This window comes from Cervus canadensis, chromosome 24 (genome assembly GCF_019320065.1).
Source record: "Cervus canadensis isolate Bull #8, Minnesota chromosome 24, ASM1932006v1, whole genome shotgun sequence".
Taxonomy (NCBI): Eukaryota; Metazoa; Chordata; class Mammalia; order Artiodactyla; family Cervidae; genus Cervus; species Cervus canadensis.
In genome coordinates this window covers 45067696-45092600 of record NC_057409.1, presented here as the reverse complement: position 1 = coordinate 45092600, position 24905 = coordinate 45067696, and the positions used below count along the sequence as shown (strand labels likewise).

The 24905-nt window shown below is 43.0% G+C and overlaps 1 protein-coding gene across 4 annotated transcripts in view; it reads left to right on the top strand.

The window, feature by feature from the left end:
* Positions 1 to 24905, top strand: part of SPATS2L (spermatogenesis associated serine rich 2 like) — a 182458-nt gene that overhangs the window by 21690 nt on the left and 135863 nt on the right. For 3 of the 4 annotated variants that reach the window (XM_043445565.1, XM_043445564.1, XM_043445568.1), the window contains exon 2: positions 1657 to 1705. The exons of the other annotated variant lie outside the window; for it this stretch is intronic. The gene's annotated coding sequence lies outside the window, so the exon portion shown is untranslated. The remainder of the gene's footprint in view (positions 1 to 1656; positions 1706 to 24905) is intronic. 4 annotated transcript variants of the gene reach the window in all.

Here is a 24905-nt window from a genome sequence, read left to right as displayed (position 1 = left end):
GTACACAACACTGTTGCTTTCAGAAAACAAACCTAACCCTCAACTCAAGCATCTCCCTTCTTGTCTGGTTTCTGCCTTATTTTTCACATTCTTAGCTACCCCATCGGCTTAGCACAGCACCCTCTTCCCAGATTGCTGGGCGCCTGGGACACCAGGACCCTGGGTGCTAAGACTGGCTCAGAGGTCTTTGGGGCCCCCGCCCCACGTGAGGGGCCCCACCCCAAGTCGGGGGGCCCAGCAGGCATGTGCAGTTGTCCTAAGGGCTGCGCTCGGCCCTGGTTTTCCGATTGCCAGGACTTCCTGTGATGAGACTTCATCAAGCTCTCAGAGCTCATCACAAAGTGTAGGCTTTGTCTTGTGTTGATATCCCGGGCACATTCACAGCGTCTGGCATTGTGTTCACTCAGCGTGTTAGCAAAATGAAGGGTTACAGTATATTCTCTCAGAAATGGACTGTTGGAAGGAAAAGTTAGTCCAATTGAAAGAGAGTCAGAATAGAATTGTGGATTAAAATCTCAGCGCTTAAAAGAGCCTCTCGGTCAGTCCTCTCACTTAAAAATGAAACCCGGAACAGTCAGCTGACTTGGAGAAGGTCACCCAGAGAGTTGGCGCCAAGCCAGGCCCAGCATCCGGCGTCCTGAGGTCTTGCCCCGTCCTTCCCGGCTTTCGCTCCTGTCGTCTTCCCCTGGTTGTTTCAGGGAGGTTGAGCTGACTTTGCAGGATCAGTGACCAGAGCTTTTGAAGCCCTACGCGGAGCTTAACAGAGGAACGGATGCAGAGGGATTCTCAGGGAAGGCTTGAAGAGATTGTGGACTTACTGTTTGCCTGGTTGGCTAACCAGCCCAGCTGCTGTCTCTAATGCCTGAGTGATTACTAGCTGGGCTTGTATGGATGTTACAGGCTATCCTTTGGAAAGGAGACTATCATAGAAACAATAATAGCTAACATCTATTTGTGATAAATTAGGCAGGATATCCCTGTGATTTAAAGTCCAGGCCCTGTGGTCAGGTGGTCACAGAATCCCAGCTCCATCACTTGCCCTGTATATTTTTATGAGACAGATGCTTTCAACTTTCAATGCCTCATTTTCTTTATCTGCACAATGCCAGCGGCAGAAGTGATTATCTCAGAGTATTGGCTTCCCTGGTGTCAGAAGGTAAAGATCTGCCTGCAGTGCAGGAGACCCAGGTTTGATCCCTGGGCTGGGAAGATCTCCTGGAGGAGCGCATGGCAACCTACTCCGGTATTCTTGCCTGGAGAATCCCACGGACAGAGGGCCCGGGCAGGCTACAGTGCATAGGGTGGCAAAGAGTCAGACACCAGTGAGCGACCGACACTTTCTTTCAGAGTATTGTAGACTTAACTCATGGAAGCCCTGGAACAATACCAAGCAATAAATGTTAGCTATTGTTATTATTAAAATATCACTGCTGTGAGTAGTAAATTCATTGCACAAGTTATATACTGCCCAGTCTTCCCAGCATCTCTGCGAGGAAGCTGCTTTTATTGTCCTCCATGTTACAGTTGAGTAGGCTGAGGCACAGAGACGTACCCCGCCCGCAGTTTTAAGTCGCGGGTCAGACAGCCTGAGCTTGGGTGTGAGTGTGTGGCTTTGAAACGTAAGATCTGATTCCCCAAATTTCTTTTCTCCCCCAGAGCACTCCAGACCCCGGCCACTTCCAGGACCGTCTCCGTGGATCCCCAGGTGAGCAGAGGGCCCCTCCCTTCTGTCCTGCTCCTGCCCACGTGGCTGGCTGCCTCTGCACCTGTCGCTGATTCCCAGGGGTTTTGTCATAGCCTGTCCATCTTCCAGGGTTTTAGCACCAGCGTGCTTACATGCAGGTTCGCAAACTCAAGGGCCAAGTTGCTGGTGCTGGGGTGGGAAGTGGAGTGTGGGGGAGAGCAGCAGAGCACCGGAAGTAGTCCTACCCCACCCACGTGCACTTTCTCCACCTACCTCTATGTTTCTGTGCTGTAGTTTCATGCATGTAAAAGTACCAGGGGGAGAAGTCGTTTATAGAGACCCTTGTGTTGTAGAAAGGATTACGGTTAAGAGTGGCAGGCTCTGGAGCCACACCGCGTGGTTTTCCCTCTCTGCACTGATAGCCGTGTTTGGTGCTGTTGAAAGCTTGGTTCCATGAATCCGGAAGTCTGGTTTGCAGCCTTCAGTGCTGACTCAGTGCCGACTTGGAGTGGAAGGACACAGCCTTTTGAGCCAGACAACCTGGCTTTGCATCCTGCTTCTGCTGCCTAGTAACTGTCGGGTCTCTGCATGTCCCCAGCCTCTCTGAGCCTCAGTTTCCTCCTCTCTAACATGGAGTTAATTATACCCATCTCTGCAAGAGTTGTTGGGATCTTTCTAGCTCATGTGTGTAAAGTGGACTGCATAAGATTGACATTCAATTCAATGGCAATTATTATTATTAGTTATTGATATTTGAATGGGCTCATCACAAGTATTTTCTGGAGAGGAAAGCATGTTTTTTTTTTTTATTCCTCATACTTTCCCTGAAATATTTTCATTTTCTCCACCAGCAGTCTTGCTTGTTTAAAGTAATTTGCTTAGCAAGCCATACATTCATTGTGAAAAGATCATCTCTGATAGAACCTGTCAAATGATTATAAATTCCAAATTGAAGTAGTCCAAAATAAAGAGGACTTATTGCACCTGAATGTTTCTGTGAATATTTAAGCTTGATTCTTTTTCTAAAACCCTGAAACTTCAGGAGTAAGATGACTGAAACTTTTTGGAAAAGAGTCATTAACATTGGTGGGAGTTGGTTGTTTTCCATTAATGGAATAGAATATTTTACTTCCTTATATCTGAAATCTGAATAACCATAAAAACATTTTCTTTATTGTTGTTCAAAGGGAATTATTATGGCAACTACTGACTGATTTTTCTCTCTCTCCCTCTCTCTCTGTGTCACACACACACATACACAAACACACACACACATATACACACACACACTTTAGTTTTTCTTTCCCTTAGGCAACTGAAGAGTTACTATGTAAATTCCGGCAGCCTTCTCCCCATCAGACAAGCAAGGGCACAATCAATTCCTGTTTTCTTGGAATGTACCAAATAATCAGAAACTGATTATTCTGCTTGAAGGCAACAAGCAGCTTGATGGAAAGATGTACCAATTGAAAACAATTCTGATCATATTTTTGTCGGGAGAATGAGATGCCTCCAGCTGTCTGTCACTAATTATATTAGAGGTAAAAGGCAGGAATGTTTTGGCCTGCAAAAGATCACTCTAGTCTCATGTTGGAACACTAGTTTTACTGGCTGCTTATCCCAGAACAGTGACATTGGGCATCCATTCTGTAACTCATCTTGCCAATTGGTCACAGTCTGAAACATGTCACTTGAGCACACTTAAGGAATTTTCTAATTATAGTTCAAAGGCTTTACTTTTATCTTTTTATGTTCATTCTGCAGACATCACTGATGGAAATGATTTCTCCCTCAGCCTAATCCTATTGCCGGCAGTTACAAAAGAACAGAGAGATGGCAAATGAAACCCACAGTAACTGAAGAGGTGTCCGAATTCAATTAGGAAGCGACCTCTCCCATGTGGATGCATAAGCCATATAAATCCATTTTAATTGTGATCTGTGGTACTTATCTGGTCATGTTTATTTTGGATGCAAGTGCCAAAGCTGGATTTAGACCAGAACTCCAGATCTTCAAGCTCTAATGACTAATTTGGGTATCCATTGAATCCCTTAATTCATTTCTTAATTAGTTCTCCCAGAATTAGAGTTGCTTGGTTATAATCATTTTCACAAAATTTTCCAATAAAAACAAGCATACATAGATTTTTTTTCCCCCCTATGGTTCACACATTTGCTATGGTCTTAAAGAATTGTTCTTGTTGTTGTCAAAATTATAACAATGACAATAGCAAAACTAACATGTTGCCAGGCAGTAGAATATGAACTGAGGCACCAGGAACTGGTGATTTGATTCCCCACTCAACTATTTACAGCCATGGCATCCGGGCCAGGTTACTTTCCCTGTATTTTAATTTCCTTTTGTAAATGGGAGGAATAATAGTACCTACCTCATAGGGTTGTTTTAAGGATTGAAAAGGCACTGCATGTATGAACTAACATGCAGATAGTCCCTGGCACTATGATAGATGCTACTTATTATGTTTATTGTCGATGAGACAGTAGGAGACTGATGAGCAGGTTTGCTGGTGCCACAATATTGTCATCCGAGTTTGTCCCTTTATGTCATCCATTTGGGGATCACTCATGATGGTAATGATACATTGGGGACTCTGAGGTTGGAATTAATCTCTGTTGTTTGTATTTGCACACCTCAGTTTAGTTTAGGATTAACATTTTTGGCTTTCCCTGCTTAATCAATATGAAACCTTTTGGTGTAAAATTGCTTTAAAATTTGAATGAACATTTTGTTCTCTCAGCAGGGACAACACTGGTCCTCATTAAAATGAAAAATGCAATTACAATATGTAAAAAATATATATGGTGGGGAGAGGAGGCTTGGGGGAATTGACTTCAGTAAATTCATTGGAAACTTTCAAACTATTTTTTAACAGAGTTAAATGCATTTAATGTCTTGGTTCAAATTTAATCAGTGTGCAGGAGTAAAAGTCTAGGGAAAGATAAATCTAGTAATTTAATGAGCTTTCCTCATGGCTACATAAGAGTTTATTTTAAAATTGATTGCCAAGTGATTCACTAGAATTACCTTTCTTAAGTTTTTTCTTTTTCCCAGAAACTAAGGTTGGTCCCGCAGTTCCACTGTCATGCACACACAGGTGTGTACTTGTATGTATATGCTACAGAAATGTGCGCTCACATATATCTAGAGATGTGTAAGTTGTTCTTAGCAGCATCACTTACATTCATCTCAACTTAGAAACATAGAATAGCTACCAGCTGTAGAACAGATGAAAAAATTGTGCTGTAATAATAAGAAGTTATGATTTCTGTAACTATAGGGTGGAATATTATACAGCAATGAAAAAGAAAACTTGGCGCTATGCACAATAACAGGGACACATCCTAAGACATAATGTTGGAAGAAAGAAGAGACAGAAGGATACATAGCAATCATATTTCATTTATGCAAAGTGTGAAAGCAGACAAAAACTACACTCTGTTGCTAAGGGGTACAGACAAAAGTGACCAGGAATTTACTGCTGAACAAATCCCTCCTAAAGGAGGGTGTGCTGGGGAAGGCAGAAGAGCTGTGGGGCTCCTGTGAGTCCTGGCAATGTTCTGGTTTGTGACTGGAGCTTGTAGGTGCATGGGCTTCCCAGGTGGCTCAGTAGTAAAGAATTTTCCTGACAGTGTGGGAGAGGCCGGAGACACGGGCTCAATCCCTGGATCAGAAAGATCCCTTGGAGGAGGAAATGGCAACCCACTCCAGTATCCTCACCTGGAGAAGTCCATGGACTGAGGAACCTGGCAGGCTACAGTCCATAGGGTCACAAAGAGTCAGACACATCTGAGTGGCTGAGCATACACACATAGTTGCGTGGGTAAAACAATGTATTTTATATATATATATATATATATAAAACATTAATGTTTTATCGGCTTTTCTGGTTGTAGATTAGAGTTCATAATTTTAAAAGTTTTTTAAAAAGGCAGAATAAACTCTCTCCAACCCAGGTTGGTTTATCCTTGTCCTGCATAGTTTTAGGCCAAGAGATTCCTGTGGTTATAAGTGGCTCTAGAAGTAAACTACTGCCTCCCTGCCTGGCAAAGTGGCCTCTAAAGTAGAATATGCACCCCAGGGAGCTCTTGAGAAGATCCATTTGGTTGAGAAGGAAATTGATTAGAACTTGCGTTTACTTTCATCTTATTATCATGAAGCATCATGATAACAGGTAACTGTACTGACACCAGCATCCTTGCTGAGTCCACATGTCAGATGCTCGAGTATCGCCTGGAGGGAGGGAGGTAAGAGGCTTCCCCTCTGGCTTCTCTGCCTGGGTTATTTTATGGGATATATCATGCCTGGTCACCTGGATTTACAAATTCAATGTTTTACTTTTAACAAACCCTCACAAACTGTCTTAAGTAGAGTCTGCAAAGAATTCCCATAAATTGAAGATAATTTTAATGCTGCAAGCAAGAAAATGGCAAAGTTTAACATGAACTTTGTTGGCCCTGGTACGAGGTAATGACCATGATCAGTCAAATCGGATCTGGCAAGAAGCTGACCACCAAAATTCTAAATTATCTGAAAGATGTACGGATCTACATCCACTGTGGTTAGTTAATCATGAACCTTGTCCTGAGCATGTTGTTTTGAGACATCATGGTTAGCAAAATAGTATGTTAATTCTGTCATTCTTTTCTATTTTATTCATGTTTTATAAGGTAGATACCATGTTAGTACAATAACATATATACATGAGTTGTAAACAAACAAGGAAATTTTTTTGTTCCAACATCTAGGATGAAAATACCCTGGACTTCACTGCCATGCGGTTCAAAGGCTACTCCTTGCCAGATGTGTAGAACGGAGTGTGTAGAACAGAGTAAAGTTGCTATCCATATCAAAAAGATGCACTTCTTAGCCTTAATTTTTTTTATTGGTAAATATCAACACTAAGGCAAGGGTTTATATATTTTACTTTATTAAGACTTTTCCCAAGCCCTTGGCTTGCAGTTGGGTAGGAGAAAATGAAAAGAGGTATATACTCAGAATGGCTCTGTTTTTCAGTTTTGTTTATATTCCCTGTAAGATTCCTTTATGATTACATCTGTGCAAACCCACCAAGGCGCAGTGGACAGGGTGCTTGACCAGCAGTCAGGAGACCTGATTCTGAGCCTGGTTCTGCCAGTAGCCAGCAGCCGGGCCACAGCACAGAGGCAGGGCCCTCCCCGAGCCGTCTTTGCCTTTTCTCTATCATGAGGGTTGTGATAGCAACCCTTCCCTGACCTTGCACAGGGATCACATATAGAGCCTCTTTAAAATGGAGCTTCCTTCAAACAGAAGGAGTCATGGTCCTGTCCCTTCTATTTTGGGCTTTCCGGGTGGTGCTAGTGGTAAGGAACCTGCCTGCCAATGCAGGAGATGCGGGAGACACGGGTTCGATCCCTGGGTAGGGACGATCCCCTGGAGGAGGACATGGAAACCCACTCCAGTATTCTTGCCTGGAGAATCCCGTAGACAGAGGAGCCTGGCGGGCTACAGTCCAGGGGGTCACAAAGAGTCGGACACGCCTAAAGCAACTTAGCGCGTATACACGCACCCTACTATTTCAACTTTACCAAAACATAACTTCTTATTAATGGAAAAGGAAATGGCAACCCACTCCAGTGTTCTTGCCTACGAAACCCCATGGACAGAAGAGCCTGGCAGGCTGAAGTCCATGAGGTCACAAAAGAGTCGGACACAACTTAGCAACATGTACAACTTCGTATTCAAGTGCTGACATCCTTAACTTACAGAGCTCTTTTTATTGGAAGCTACAGAAACTGACTGGCTAGCTTAAACCAAAACATATTTATTTTTGAATTGTGTTATTGGGGGTACCTATAGGACTGAAGGGACTTCCTAGGTGGTGCAGTGATAAAGAATCTGTCTTCCAGGGCAGGAGACACAGGAGGTGCAGGTTCCATCTCTGGGTCGGGAAGATCCCCTGGAGGAGGAAATGACAACCCACTCCAGTATTCTTGCCTGAAAAATCCCATGGTCAAAGGCACCTGGTGGGCTACCGTCCAAAGGGTCACAAAGAGTCAGACACGGAGCATGCACATGCACTCACAGAGTTGAAGGGATGGTGGAATCTTCAAACTGCCCCAAGGGCCACCACCAGGGAGAGCCTTGCAGCCTTAGCATAGGACTTTGTGGCCTCTTCTCTAAGGCATTGCTGTCAGTGTGATGGATCGCTGATGACTTCTGCCCTCTGGGGTTCATGGTTCCAAGTCTGAGGCTCCATGAAGGGGAAATCTAATTTATCCAACTTGGGTTGATGAATCGCTTTTTGACCAGTCAGCCTCAGGTGAGGAGACGAGGTCACAGAGGATGGACAAGATTCCTGGGATCTCTGGCTCTGCATGTCTGGGCCCTCTCAGAAAATAAGGCATCCCTGTGAGCTTCTGCCTACCATTGGTATTGATGTTTCCATAGTTGCTAATGATTCAACTCTCTTTAAGGGATTTGAATAAAAGGAATCAAAAGAAATATTAATACAAGTATGGAAGTATATACAAGTGTTTTTTTCAATGAATGTCAATGCACCTAATTGAGCCTGGGCTTCTCATATATTTCTTGAGGTGAACACTGGACTTGAAATCACTTTCATTAGATGCTGCAAGTTCTCTGAAGGTCCCAAGGGGTCCTGCTGCCCAGGCCACTGCTCTAAGGTTTGACTCCACTTCTGCCTTTAGCTACTGCTTTACCTCTTGTCAGAGAGAAGGCATTAAATCAATTTTAGCATTCCTAATGATGATGCTTTTCTCACTGACAGCTTGACTTGCCCTAAAATTTTATGGAATGTGGAAAGAAGGTAAGAGAGGTGCGGAGTCTGTGTACCACAAGCAAGTCATCATACCAATCTTGTGAGCCCATCAAAGCACATTCGAATATATCACAGCCATTCCTAGACAGGCATAAATAGCTGTCTCACACCCTTACACCAAAAGGGTATTCAGTGCTTACCATTTGTTCTATCAGGGCTCAAGCAGATAACGTGCAATATTCTGATAATGGAAAAGATGAAAATGTTTATATCCCTGAAAAATCAATGTATATCTTCCAAAGCAAGTTAACTATTGCCATCAAATATTGCCCTGGCAAGTCCTAAATGGATATTGTCCCCTCAGGAACATTCACTATATGGCTATAAAGAGAGCCGATATTCTTTGTTTTTTAAGCATATAGACTTAATATAACGACCAAATTTTAGGTTGTCAACACGCAGTTAAATTTCTTTAAATCAAAAGACAAGTTCCTTCTTAGAGAAAGAATACCATTGAAGAAAGAGATGCAGTAAAAACAATCATTATTTTACCCGGTCTCCATTTTCCCAAGTTGCTATGTTATAACATAGTCTATGGTTATACTTTTTAAACCAACTGTAAGTAGATTACCAACCCAGTGCCTCACACTGGTTAGCTTATAGGGATGATTTATTATTCGTCAGATTTTAAATGCTGACCCATGAAATGCTAAACTTGTATTGGCAGCTATTGTTCAAAGGTTTGCAGGTGTCCTGACTAATGCTTGAAAGTCCAGCATTAGCAATAAATCACAGCATACATAATTTTTCAGTAAAGTAATGGAAAGGATTTTGCATCCTAGGTCCTCTAAGCTTTGGTATTTGGAAGTTACTTATATGGGAAATTAAAAGGGTAAAATGTTCTCGGGCTTTAACTCTTGAGTTTGGGGCCAGCAGAGTCAATAGCTAAAGCATCTTGGTAGCTTTATTCTCCTAACCCTGAGATCTCTTGGCTCTGAGAACTGACAAAGTTGCCAAGTATAGGCCTAATTGCATTCCTAGCTACTGAGAAAAAAAAATTCAAAAGAATTTTCCTTTTCTTTCAAGGAAATACCTTGAGCATTAACATTTTCTGGAATAGCAGAATTGTTTATAAGACTTTTGCAGAGGTTTCTGAAAAGAGAGCTTGAAGAGGGCTCTGGCAGCCAGTTAAGAAGCGTGCACTGCTCACCTAGAGTAACAGAGTTAGGGAGAGGAAACCAACAAGTGAAAAGAGATGTGGCTTCGTCCTCTCAGCTCGCTCTCTGATTAATGAGCTGATGTTCTCTCTTCTTCTTCTCTCTCTATGTTCTACTCAAAGATGTAGCAAAATACTGCATGATATATTCAGCTAGCCCCATGATAGACCACCGGCTGAGTGTAAGTTCTGTTCAGTAGTGTTGCCAGTGCTGTGACAACTACTTGATACATAAGAAATATTCAATTAGTATTTGTTGAATGAAAGAATGTATTCAGGCAGGTCTCTCTATGATCTGTGAATTGGTGATTTGTATATTGGGTCAGACATCCTGGAATGTGAAGTCAAGTGGGCCTTAGGAAGTATCACTACAAACAAAGCTAGTGGAGGTGACGGAATTCCAGTTGAGCTATTTCAAATCCTGAAAGATGATGCTGTGAAAGTGCTGCACTCAATATGCCAGCAAATTTGGAAAACTCAGCAGTGGCCACAGGACTGGAAAAGGTCCGTTTTCATTCCAATCCCAAAGAAAGGCAATGCCAAAGAATGCTCAAACTACCGCACAATTGCACTCATCTCACACGCTAGTAAAGTAATGCTCAAAATTCTCCAAGCCAGACTTCAGCAATATGTGAACCGTGAACTTCCAGATGTTCAAGCTGGATTTAGAAAAGGCAGAGGAACCAGAGATCAAATTGCCAACATCCCCTGGATCATCAAAAAAGCAAGAGAGTTCCAGGAAAACATCTATTTCTGCTTTATTGACAATGCCAAAGCCTTTGACTGTGTGGATCACAATAAACTGTGGAAAATTCTGAAAGAGATGGGCATACCAGACCACCTGACCCGCCTCCTGAGAAACCTGTATGCAGGTCAGGAAGCAACAGTTAGAACTGGACATGGAACAACAGACTGGTTCCAACTAGGAAAAGGAGTATATCAAGGCTGTACATTGTCACCCTGCTTATTTAACTTATTTGCAGAGTACATCATGAGAAACACTGGGCTGGAGGAAGCATAAGCTGGAATCAAGATTGTCGGGAGAAATATCAATAACCTCAGATATGCAGATGACACCACCCTTAATGGCAGAAAGTGAAGAAGAACTAAAGAGCCTCTTGATGAAAGTGAAAGAGGACAGTGAAAAAGTTGGCTTAAAGCTCAACATTGAGAAAACTAAAATCATGGCATCCGGTCCATCACTTCATGGCAAATAGATGGGGAAACAGTGGCTGACTTTCTTTTGGGGGGGGCCAAAATCACTGCAGATGGTGATTCCAGCCGTGAAATTAAAAGACAGTTACTCCTTGGAAGGAAAGTTATGACCAACCTAGACAGCATATTAAAAAGCAGAGACATTACTTTGTCAGCAAAGGTCTGTCTAGTCAAGGCTATGGTTTTTCCAGTGGTCATGTATGGATGTGAGAGTTGGACTATCAAGAAAGCTGAGTACCAAAGACTCGATGCTTTTGAACTATGGTGTTGGAGAAGACTCTTGAGAGTCCCTTGGACTGCAAGGAGATCCAACCAGTCCATCCTAAAGGAAACCAGACCTGGGTGTTCATTGGAAGGACTGATGTTGAAGCTGAAACTCCAATATTTTGGCCACCTGATGCAAAGAGCTGACTCATTTGAAAATACCCTGATGTTGGGAAGGATTGAAGGCGAGAGGAGAAGGGGACGACAGAGGATGAGATGGTTAGATGGCATCACCGACTCAATGGACATGAGTTTGGGTAAACTCTGGGAGTTGGTGATGGACAGGGAGGCCTGGCGAGCTGCGGTTCATAGGGTTGCAAAGAGTCGGACACGACTGAGCAGCTAACTGATACTGAACTGATACTGATATTGGGCCAGGTATACTCAGAGTTTCCCAGGTGGCACTAGTGGCAAAGAGCCCGCCTGCCAATGCAGGAGACATAAGAGATGCAGGTTTGATCCTTGGGTTTGTAAGATCCCCTGGAGAAGGGCATGGAAACCCACTCTAGTATTCTTGCCTGGAGAATCCCATGGACAGAGGAGGCTAGTGGGCTGCAATCCATAGGATCGCACAGAGCCAGACACAACTGAAGCAAGCGGCTTAGAATGCACATACTCTAGGCCAGATTAATTCTGATCAAGGACTCAATATCTAAATTTAGTAGAGTGTGATTTTCCAATATGATGGTGAATTAAGGGCTTGGAGAAACCAACGCTTGGAATAGCCCGAATACTCAGGAATATAGAAAGGACGCATACAGCCTCTGAGGAGGCTTCAGTGACTCTAGAAGTTAGCATATCCAGTGAAAAGATTCAGCTATTGCAGCTTTTCTGAATGTAAATACATTTGCAGAGTTCTTACCATACTGACGGTATCAGTTTCAACTGTATAGAATCTTGCTTTTAACACATCAGTTGGCAAGCACCCAGTGCCAGGGCCAAGGGTTAGCCCTCTGCTTCACTTCCCTTCTCCAAGCTGCAGCTTCTCTTGCAGAGCCAGGCAGCTGTCTCCCAAATGTACGCTGACTGTATGCTGTCAGTAACATAGGAAACCAGATGACCAAAAGAGGGTAAATCAGCACAAAGTTATTGTCAGAGCTGAGAGAAAGAACCTCAGAGTGAACGCTCTGCTGACTGTGGGTCAGAAGTGTTATCTTTGTGTCTCAAGGACAGAACGTTTAATAAAGATCGGGTACAAAATACACATCACCCTCCGGGCATGCTCAACTGTGTCAACCGGAAAACCGTTCCTCAAGATTTACAATTTCCTCTTTTTCCTAAATTAAAAAATGCTAATGTGAACTCTTGACTCTCAACAACACATGTTATTATTGTATATAGGGCAAAGAGTAAATAAGACACTTGCCTAATGACATAACAGTTCATTTTAACTCGGCAAGCTGGAAGTAATTTTAGCTTGTTTTCTTTTTTTCCATGCTTCTTTATGGAAATAGGCCACAATCATTTTTATTCCACCATTCTTCATTACCTTATGGCATGCTTCCTGTTTATGCTATTAAGAGCTGTTTTTAAAGACCCTTGAGGGATATCCTTTAGCACATTCTTTTTAAAAATAATTATTCATCTGTAGTACCACGTTAGGATGTCTGAGGGTTTGGAAATATAGAAACTTCTTAATGAGATATGCTTAATGGTCTGTGCAGAGTATTGCAATATTTACACCTAGTTCAGTTAACGTAAATTATATTTAATTAGTCATTCTGGGAAAGTAGTAGGTATTTTAGGATAGGTTCAGTACCTAAAACTCACCATTTGCCTGTTATGTATAGTGAGTGTGTGCATGCTCAGTCATGTCCAACTTTTTGCAACTCCATGGATTGTAGCCTGCCAGGCTCCTCTGTCCATGAAATATTCCAGGCAAGAGTACTGGAGTGGTTGCCATTTCCTTCTCCAGGCATTATGTATATAGTACGTTAGATAAAATTCTATGTGTAGTATTTATAGATTTAAAAAAAAGTCTTTGCAGTGGTATAAAGCAACGCTTAGGGACTCATAATAATATGAAGAACATGTCTTGTTAGGGTATGAAAAACATCCACGTGGGATAGACTTCTATAAAAAAATTCTTTATAAACTTTAAAGTGCGATACGAATGTTACCGTTATTTTTACACTTGTGACATGCAGGACTTCTGAGCTGAATGGCAGTCCATAACTTGTGTTTTAATGCTGAATATGTTCCCGTTTCAAGTGAAATTTCCTTTTTCACATATAACTCTTGTGTCAGAGACTGCCTGAGTTCCTTAATTGGGTTCCTTCACACAGCACTTGACTTTTGAACACTCCAGACTACACTTGTGCCGGGAGGAGCAGGTTTCACATGATGAAGGCAGTGTGATTTCTAGGAACAAACCTCGACCTGGATCACAGCTGCACTCTCCAGATGATGGCTAAGAGCCCCACCATGGCCGCCTCCCAGTCCCACTCAAAGTCTACCTGAAGAGGACTGAGAAGTCACTCATTCGCGGCCTTTATGACCCACCTTAGGGTCCTCTGATCCTACTTTTCCAGCCCTTCTCTTCCAGGATGCGCTCTGCTGCTTCGGCATCTTCAGCAGGCTGCTCTAGCCATATGTTGTTCTTTCCCCGTGTCTTGGATGTCTTGGTCACTCTGTCCTCCCAGCACCACCTCTCTGCGCTCCAGCCTCCTTTGGGGTCTTCAGAGCTGCAGAAACTGGAAGCAAGAAAGCGTGTGCTGGTGCTCTTCCTCCGCCCTCTTGCTCGGTGAAATCGCTCTTTTCCGTAGCACCCCAGCGTTGCCAGCTGCATCTTTGCCCTCCGCTCCAGTGGAGTGGGTGCAGGGGAGTGCTGGGGGTGAGGGGTGCCCGCCCAGAGAAGTGCTCCATTGTCCAAACCCAGGGCCAGGCCATGGGAAACAGACTCCCGGACAGTCGCCATGGGCTACACAAATGTTACTTCCATTTAACTTGACCTTTCATTGTGCTCTGAAATGACTGAAAATACTTAAATGGCATACAGTAATTTTCTGGAAACAAAAATAAATGGGGTTCTTTTAAGAAGCCACACTTGAACTTTTGCCCTTTTCCTTCCTTTTCGAGTCATATCCAGTTCAAGGTTGCCTTAATTTAGCATGTCTTTTCCTTTGGTGAGAAATTGCTAATTTCTCTACTGATAAAATGATGAATCATAGAAGCAGTGTAATTGCTAAAGATAAGGATACCTCATTTGGCCTTAAGACCCTTAGCTCTGGGAATTGAGTCTTGTGAACAGTCCTTGAGTGCTAATTGTGTCCCAGGCACCTGCAGACTCTCTGACTAATTCTGTAACCTCTTTCACGTACTAATTCGACTGTTCCTCACAATGTCCCTGTGAGGTGGGTGGTGTCGTTATCTGTCTGTGTTCTAGGATGTAGACGTTGAAGCATAGTGAGAGTAAGTTAGGTGACCAAGCTCACGTAGTTAACGGTGATCAGGACCTGGACTTGAACCTGGGGAGTCTGCCTCAGTGCCCACATTCTCAACTACCAAACTAGCTGCCTAAGTGCCACAAGTGCATCATGTAACCCCTGGAAGCCTGGTTCCTCATCTCTGAAGTGGGACTCGTGACATCTACCTTACTAAATTGTGGGGAGGATCAAATGAAATAATCATTTGAAAGGGCCCAGTGGATTGTGAAACACTAAAGCCTCTGGGTTAAGTTTGGGCTAACTGTCGATACGATATTTTGCAATAGGTGGATTTTAGTGTTTGAATCGGGTCCCTGCGCCCTGGATGTCCTATTAAAATGCTGAGTGTTTGTCTTGAGGTTTTTCTTCTTTTGGAAACTTCAGGAAACCTCAGATCTCACAATGAAAATGATCCTTGTATTCCTAAACGGTGGCATTTGGGAGTGTTTGGAGCAGGGGTCCCCAGCCTCTAAGATCTAATGCCTGATGATTTGAGGTGGAGCTGATGTAATAATAATAGAAATAAAGTTCACAATAAATGTAATGTGTTTGAATCATCCCCAAACCATCCCACCACCCCCCACCCCCACTTCCCACCAATCTGTGGAAAAGTTGTCTTCTGTGATACTGATCACTGGCGCCAGAAAAGATTGATGACCGCTGATTTAGAGCACAGGCAAAACTCAGCGTTACGCTTTTAATATGCCAAGTACATTCAGTAATATTTGTTCCCTTTAACCCCTTCAACATTAATGTAGCACTTAACACCCCTCCCTTCGTTCCTAAAGCATGCAAAACTAATTTTCTTCCCAGTCTTCTGTTTACCTCATACCAAGTACTTGTCATAAAGGGTGCTTCCATGTATAATGTGGGGTCTGGGACCTTGTCTTTTCAGCACGCGGCCCTGACCCAGGAGATACCAGACAAGGTTTAGGCTGATGGAAGAAGACAGATGGAAATCGAGTCTCAAGAGGAGGATTTAGAAAGACCATGTGCTAAAAATCCCTTGTTTCAAAGCACAGGACAGGAGACCAAAGCCAGACCCCCCGAGAGGTCTGACTGGTGGTCCTGGAAGAGTGTGGGGGCCCAGGAGGAAACAGAAAGAGCAGACTCAGAACAGCAAACCGGGCAGGGGGGTGGAAGTTTCCTGCAGCTGCTCTGGGGGAGGGGGAGGCTCCCCCCTCCCGGCCCTGCCCACGATGCCCGGCTGGCTTTCCCTGCCCTCAGGCCCCCTGTACGTTTTTGTTTTCGGGTCTCACAATGTTCTCACAAGTCAGTGTCGGAGATCTGCATTCTTACAGTCTCTTGGGAGAAGTGAATACCCAAAGGCCTGACTTCCTGTGATGTGTTGCAGCTTTCATGGGGAGAAGGCAATGGCACCCCACTCCAGTACTCTTGCCTGGAAAATCCCATGGACAGAGGAGCCTGGTAGGCTACAGTCCATGGGGTTGCGAAGAGTCGGACACGACTGAGAGACTCCACTTTCACTTTTCACTTTCATGCATTGAAGAAGGAAATGGCATGGAGAATCCTGTGTTCTTGCCTGGAGAATCCCAGGGATGGGGGAACCTGGTGGGCTGCCGTCTATGGGGTCACAGAGAGTCAGACAAGACTGAAGCGACTTAGCAGCAGCAGGATCTTTCATGCATCCTAGAAATGGAGTTCTTCCTGGTTTTTTATGAGACTGGCATTTTATACCTAGGGCATGCTGTTTGGAGAGGCTTCCAGGCTGGAGTCATGATCATAATGAGTTATTTTTTCCTCTTTTCTGGATAAGAACAATATCCTTGCCATTCAGTTTTCAAATATAGCATGTAGTCATGATAGAAGAATATCCTTATGTTAAGAAAGGAGTTGGCAGCCTCGTGATGTGAAATGTCCAATTTAGAAGACACATTTCAAAAGAAAAGCTGCCTTAAGTCCTTTTTTGAAATCAGATGGAATAAAAATGAGTAAATAAAAAAGTTAAAGTACAACACATGGTCTGACAACACATTCTACTTCCTCTCTTTAGTCTTGCAGATACTTGTTGATTTTACCTGAACTTCAGGTGTCATTTTTATCATTTCATTAAACTGTCAGACTGCACACTGGTTCTGGCATCTAACTGGGAGCATAACTAGATTTTCTAGCTGATGCATACAATCGGCGCCCAACAGAAGGTTGTCAGAGACTAAATATCTAGAATCTCTTTAAGAATATTGGTGTGTAAAAAGAGTACTTAACACGGGAGGGAGAAAAAGCATCAAATTCCAAAGAAAAAGTCAAAATGGAACGTATAAGTCAGGTGTATAAATAGAGAGCTTCTAGTGAAAAGCTTATCTAATTGATTAAGGTGTTTGCAGTAACGAACATCAGAATTATAGATAAAAACACGTCTATTACACTTGACCAGCCCACACCTATAAGATTTCTCTTCATGGAGTGCTGAATAGATCAGAACACTAGATATGCATGTAACTCAAGTAAATTAAACTTACGACTCAATTTGTAGAGGCAATTTTGTTGTTGTTAAGTTGCTAAGTCATGTCTGACCCTTTGCAACCCCATGGACTGCAGCACGCCAGGCTCCCCTGTCCTTCATTTCTCCCAGGGTTAGCTCAAATTCATGTCCATTGAGTTGGTGATGTTATCTAACCATCTCATCCTCTGCCACCGCCTTCTCCTTTTGCCTTCAATCTTTCCCAGCATCAGGGTCTTTTTCAGAGAGTCAGCTGTTCGCATCAGGTGGCCAGAGTGTTGGAGCTTCAGCTTTAGCATCAGTCCTTCCAATGAATATTCACGGTTGATTTCCTTTAGGATTGATTGGTTTGATCTCTTTGCTGTCCAAGGGACTCTGAAGAGTTTTCTCCAACATCACAGTTTGAAAGCATCAATTCTTCAGCACTCAGCCTTCTTTATGGTCCAACTCTCATATCCATACATGACTACTGGAAAAACCATAGCTTTGACTATATGGATCTTTGTAGAGGCAATATGTATTTTTAAAAGATCTTTTAAAATGTGTTCACTGTTTTGTAACAGAAATTTTATTTCTAGAAATGTATGCTAAGGAAATAATTAAAGATATGTGCAACTGTTTTGGCCACAAAGGTGTCAATCACATCATTGCTTATAATAGGGTAAATAGGAAATTGCTTACGTGTACCACAATAACAGATTAGTTGTATATATTAATATATATATATATTTCATGGAATAGTGAACTACTGTTCAGCTACTCTAATGATAATAGATAAATATTGATAGTGAAAAGATGTTCATCATATATTGTTAATGAAATCTTATTATTTAAAAAAAGCCATTCCCTTCTCCAGGGGATCTTCCTGACCCAGGGATCGAACCCTGGTCTCCTGCATTACAGGCAGATTCTTTACCATCTGAACTACCAGGGAAGCCCCCATTAAAAAAGCGAAAATTCTTTAAAAAATCCCTCCAAGTATGCACAGAATGATCACATTTTTGCTAATATATGGATATATTCTTAGAAAATGATCTGGAAATATATTTGAGGGTTTTTGAAGTGATTCTTTGGGTAGTAAGATCCATGAGCATTTCAAATATTCTTCTGTTTTTTTCCGTGTCTTTAATTTCCTGCTCTAAACATATATTGCTTTTCTAATAAGAAAGAACCAACAAAGTTTATTTTTAATTGAAAAAAGGAAAATATATGAGTCAAACCACATGATCCAGATGGATCCTAGAGACCTCGTGATACTTTTCAGTGGAATATATTTGTAAACATTCTTCAGCTGAAAATGCCATGATTTGAGACCAGTAACTGCTCTCTCCTACACTTGATTTAGCAGAGCTTATTAGTTTTCTTCTTAATCTCTGCAAAACGAAGGAACTCAACTTATTAGATCATCTCTGGGGTTTCTTCCTACTCCCAAATGCTAGGTCTAGAATCTGCTGAGCTAATTACAAGCTGCCATATGATGAAGGTATATGAATAAGTATTCTTATTATTATTCGTAGTACATTCAAACCAACCCACTCTGAACGACTGTCCTTGAATCTGTCCTCTGATACTTTGGAGGGAGAGACCTTCAAATGATCTAGTTTTTCCATCACATGTTGATTACCCTCGTTTTGAGTGTTTGGGGAGAACGTATGTATGATGAGGGTCACACAGCGGAGTGCATAACGCCACTGCGCCAGGGTTTCGGGGGAACGTCAGCAGTAGATGGGAAGCAGTTGAAGGAGACAGTGGCAGAGAATTCACTGCCACTAGAAAAGGAAAGCCCGGCCAGCTGTTAACCCTGACAGCCTCCTCCTTTGGTATCAAGGAGAGCTCTGTCTGTCCTTGGCCAGGTTTAGCTCAGTCAGGCGCGATGTTGTACATTTTTTCTCATTAATCGCTCTGGGTAGATGTCACAGTGTTATAGTCAGTTCCTCCTGCCTGTAAACATACAATTTCAGAATGCGTTCACAGCCAACATAGAGGTAAATTACAGCACGCATCTGGCAGGCTGACTTCCTAATTCTGTGACTTCTGAATGGAAGTTGGAAAGAATATTGTGCCACGAGTTAGGAAAGAAACCTGACTCGGCCATGAACTTGTAGAACCTTAGAGATTTCTTGTTTTTTTTTTTTTTAGGTCCAAGTTTTTCTCCTCTGTAAAGTGAGAGGGTTGAATTCAGTGGTTTTCAAGCTTCCTTCCAGCTCTGAAATTATGTGAAAATGATCTACAAAGGCCGTTTATTATTGCCTACATGACTAGACCAAAGGCAGGGTGTCTGTTAACAATCCGGCTCTTATCTCTCTTGGTGCAACAAACCCTGTTTTCTTGTTTATGTTCCGTTTCTTGTGCCACACTAAATAATTTCCATCTCATTTTGGCATGCTCTATATCTAATGTATGATGTGTCTTTCTGACTAGTGAAAAAAAATTCTTAATAGCAGCTGCTTCTCTAGTTTTTAAAGCTATGCCCTGAGAACTAAATGAGAGCTAAATGTCAATTCAAAGATTCCTATATTTGTTATCATTTCTAACCTAACCTATAGAAGTCTAAGGCATAATCTGAAACAGAAAAATTCCTGCCTTGAGACAGTGAACTCATAAGTATGTAGTATGATTTGTCCCTATAATTTAGAAGAAATTAGGATATTTAATATTTTTAGCAACATTTTTTTCACTATCTACACTGAATATGTAAAATTGGGCTGCTGCTCATGCCTGCTGATCCTGCATTTTTAATTGTAGATACCATATTTTAAAATTGAGTAATTCTTTCAAATGAATCTACTGTAAAAGAAGAATCAGCTTACCCTAACGAAAGATTTTGTACATCAAACACTTGGGTGTTTTTACTTAATCTCTCATTTGTAGACTCCTGGTAGCTCAGATGGTAAAGAATTTCTCTGCAGTTCAGGAGACCCGGGTTCAATCCCTGGGTTGGAAAGATCCCCTGGAGAAGGAAATGGCTACCTACTCCAATATTCTTGCCTGGAGAATTCCATGGACAGAGGAATATGGACCCTACAATCCATAGGGTTGCAAAGAGTCAGACATGATTGAGCAACTAACACTTTTACATATATAGGATATCTGTTTTCTGTAGTAAGCACAGAAAAACCAATCAAAACAGGCCACAGTGGAGACTACTAATTGCCCACCCAATGCCCATTCTTTCTTTCTTCCTTTGTAGCCCACTCTGGTTTTATTCAAGGGGAAAGACTACATTTCCCAGCCTCCCTTGCAGTTGGGGGTAGCCAGTGGGGAAATTGTTGGGACTTCCGGGAAACCTCTTTGGCTGGAGTTGACTGGGATGTGCGTTTCTCGACCCTGCTTGCTCTGTGTTTTTCTGTGGACACTCCTTTCCGAGCTCCACGTGTGCACAGCGGGGCTGAGGACTCTCTGTCGTTGTTGCTGCTGTGCCCAGTCGTATCTGACTCTTTGTGACCCAGTGGACTGTGGCTCCTCTGTCCATGGGCTTCTCCAGGCAAGAATGCTGGAGTGGGTTGCCATTTCTTCGTCCAGGGGATCTTCCTTACCCAGGGATCGAACCCGTGTCTCCTTCATCTCCTACATTGGCAGGTGGTTAATGCTTTTACCACTGCACAGTGTGAGTCCCATCACTTTCTTCTACTAAAGCCTGGCAGAAAGAAAGTCCAGTTCCCCAGTAGCTCAAGCAAAACCCTGAATTGGCATCTCCTTGAATTGATTCCCCAGTTGGAATTGTGTTGAACCCATAACTGAGACATACAGAATGACATGCTGATGGATTCATCAGAGCTCCCAGGAGAAGTGGGAAGGAATAGATACTGGATGATGACCAAACCACAAATATCTCCCCCACGAAATTTTCCAGTTTCTTCTCTGAGTTATAGTCTCTAGTATTGAGTAGATGATCATTTGGTATGCAAACTTACACTCAATAATTATTTGGTCTTTGGATTCATTTTGTTAAAGAAATTGAAGTGTGAAGGCCATACAATAAACCCAGATTAAATATCAAAATATATATCTTTTAGTTTTCCAGATTAACATCTTGCAATAAGCCATATAACTTCCCTTTTTCATCACCACCCTATTTCAGTTCAGTTCAGTCACTCAGTCATGTCCGACTCTTTGCAAACCCATGAACTGCAGCAGGCCAGGCCTCCCTGTCCATCACCAACTCCCAGAGTCTACCCAAACCCATTTCCATTGAGTCAGTGATGCCATCCAACCATCTCATCCTCTGTCGTCCCCTTCTCCTCCTGCCCTCAATCTTTCCCAGCATCAGGGTCTTTTCAAATGACAGCTCTTTGCATCAGGTGGCCTAGGTATTGGAGTTTCAGCTTCAACAGCAGTCCTTCCAATGAACACCCAGGATGCCTTCTAAAAGGACAGAAATCAAAGTTAGCCAAAAAAAAATTTTTTTTTTAGACCCCAAATAACTATGTTTCCAATGTAGCTTGTTGATGCAGTGGAGGACATTGTCTCCAAACATGAAGTTATATAACAAGTTACAGCTAAATCAAATTTAAAATGACTTGTGATAAACCCTGAAAAAGTGGTACTTTAAAATAGTAATGTCAGCAAGCTGCCTATTATGTCACCATAATTCCAGTGCTCTCAGTTTAGGTGGAGGAGTCCCTGGGCAATGACAGAAAACACCGTGGGCTGCTGTTTTGCAGGAGTGACCACGTAGATGTGATCTGGAAGTGGTTTACTGCAGTCACATGATGAAACACAGCACACCGCAAGACGGATGACTGTGGCCACGGTTCTGAAATGTTCAGATGGCTTTCAATTAGCTTTGGGCAAGGCTGCTACTTGCAGAAGCCAGTATTGATTTTTCAGAATGCCCCCATTCTGGAGAAGGAAGGCCTGATCATGTCCATCCTTTGAAGCTACAGGAAAGCATCACTGGAGTGTGGGCTGTAGAAAGCTTTCTTGCAGTGGCTGGGGGACTGGCTATCTGGGCTGAAGATAGTAGGAACGAGACCGTGGCCCCTGTGGTTTAGAGACTTAGGTTTGACACTGGCTCCCCCACATGTACTGAGCTCTTGGAGCCTCGATTTCATCATTTGTAAGATGGGGGTATTTGAGAATCTAGTGAGAAAAGGCACTTACATGCTTCTAACCCAGTGCCTCAGACCTATCCTACGTGCTCAGTAAACATTAACTACTTTTCTGTTTTCAGAGTTGTCCCTTGAAAAGAGGGAAGAGCGCTGAATTTTTCCCTCTTTTCTTTTCTACTGCGTTTCATTAAGAAAAAAAAGAAAGTGTGACTGTAAAGCAGTTGAGTTTGGGTCTGCTCCACCTGACGATGCTTTTACTTTGTTATATGGGAAAAATAGAGAGTGGATACGGGCGTATTGTAGGTGTCTTAGAGTCCTGTCCTGTCCTTCTGATGCAAGTTGGTTGCAAATAGCCTTTTTGGAAGGAGTGTGTCGTTGGATCACATCCAGGAATGACAACCACCTGCTGTGGGAGCTGCAAGGATCTGAGAAGTCAGCGAAGCCTCCGGCTGCATGGTGTCTTGTCAGGGACCCCTGAGACTCCATCTGTCCGTCATTTTGCATCTGCTGGGGAGAGTGAGCATCTCAGGGTAACAGGACCCTAGGAGTGTAACCCTTCATTGTACAATGAGGGAACTGCAGCCTGGAAAGAGAAAGTAACTCAAAGGCCACACACAGAGTCAGTGACACAGGCAGGACCTTAAACCTGAGGCTCCTGATGCCCAGATCAAGGATGGTAGTAGTCCCTAGACTCCTGAGTATCCTCAAAACCACCCTTTCTGTTTTTTTTCTAATTGCTGGTCTCATCCAACAACTGAAGGACAGGAACTCATTCCTTTCAGCAAGTTCAGTTTGTTAGAAGCCACCTTACTCCCTCCCAGAATGTCAACATCTGCAGGACTTCCTACTGTGGCCACGTCATCTCCCACAAATGGAACCTACAGCTCCTACCTCGGGGGTCTAAGAGTAGCCCCCATGCTCCCTGTTGAATGGAAGGCCTCACAGTTACCGTCCAGACAGCCCCTTATTTTCAGCATGGTGCCTCACACTGTCTTCTAATGTCTGGACTCCAGCTCCTTGGGTTCAGTTTCTCTAGAGAATAAACCTCCGTGTCCCACAGGGCTGGGGAGGGATGGTTGCTGGGCTGCCCTGAGTGGTGTGGATCTGTCCACATCCTGAGCCTTCTGGGGCTCTTTGGGGGCCTAACTAGCTGGCTTCTCATTTGTATTCTCCTCACTGGCCTCTGCTGAGTCAGGTATGCTCCTCTGATAGCTCTCTGCCTTTTACAATTGTCATGTCCCATCTCAGCCGTTTTTGTCTCCTCTACCATCTGTGGTCCTTTGGGGTTTATACCTTGTTTATTTCTGTCTCTCTTAATACAAGGTTCTAAGGTGGATCTGAAGCCCAGTGGGTAGTAACTGACCAGGACTGAATGCAGTTTAAAAAAAAAAAAGTTTTTTTTGAGTGTTAAGGACCTTGGCCCTCAGCAGTACAGAGAATGTGTTAAGGAAATCTCAGTTCTTGGGTGTGAGGAGTTGCACTCAGCAAAGAATACATCATACCTTCCTTCACTGCCGAGAACCTTCTGAAAAACAAAGCTTATCAGGTTTTGTGTTATCACCAAAAATTAACCTCCCAGCGTGTTCACTATCACGTTTATGGAAGTGTTTTGAAAATGAAATGTGCCACCATGAAATCAATGGCTGGGAATCAGTGAGAACCACTGAGGGAGAGGCGTGTTTGTATATTTCTTCTGTAGCTGAACATTTGCTGGAAAGAAGCATTGAACATCTCTCAGTGTCTTTGTTTTCAGAGGCACCAGCCAGCAAGAAGCTTTCCTCCGCCTGTGTACTTAGCAGGACTGCAGAGGAAGAAGTGTTTGTTAAGTGAATAAATTTAATGTATGGTGAACATTTTTGTGACTCCTGCAATGTGTTTACAATAAAAACAAGGCAAGATGCTTTTCAAACTCCTGAGAAAATAAAATTAAATAAATGGCACATATTTTATTTTGCCAAGAACTAAAATTTTCCATTAAAAAAATAAATAGATTAGCCTGTCAGTAACTTTTACCCAACTCCTGATGTATTTTAGTTAGTACCCCATTATTCCCAGTGTTCTGACATAGATTATTGTTACCAAAGGGGTTCACTAACGTTGTATTCAGAATTGATGATTGATTTACATAGCCTTAAACTGAAGGAGAAGGCATGAGAAGTTTTGTATTCACGCCTCCCCTCACCATCCCCAAGGGGAGGGGTCACAAATTGAGTTTTATTTTGATACAACTACAGTTCAGCCTTGTGAAAACACGAGCTCAGTCACTCGTTCGTGTCCGACTCTTTGCGACCCCATGGACTGTAGCCCGCCAGGCTCCTCTGTCCATGGGATTCTCCAGGCCAGATACTAGAGAGGGTTGCCATGCCCTCCTGCAGGGGACCTTCCCAACCCAGGGATCAAACTCAGGTCTCCCACATTGCAGGAGGATTCTTTCCTGTCTGAGCCACCTGGGAAGCCCTTAGCTAACAAAAATGTAGAACTTAGTGGTCCTGTGGACTTCCTTCAGGAAGTACTGGATTCTAGAATTATCTGAGGAGTTTGGTTATAAATCCCTGCCCCCTGACACAGTTCTTTAAGAGAGGGGGTCTAGTTAGGTATTGTTTAATTAGTGGCTGCTTTCTGTTCTCTTCTAGTGCATTCTAAGAATGTCCTTCATGTCTCTTCTCCAGTATGCTTGGTCACCTTTCTGGTTTGGGTCAGTGCCCGTTTCAGCGCGTATCTCAGTTTATGTGCTTGTAGGAAGAACCAGAGATGAATGCACTCCTGCATGTCCCCACCTCTTGCCTTGATGACATGGCAGCACCTCATGGT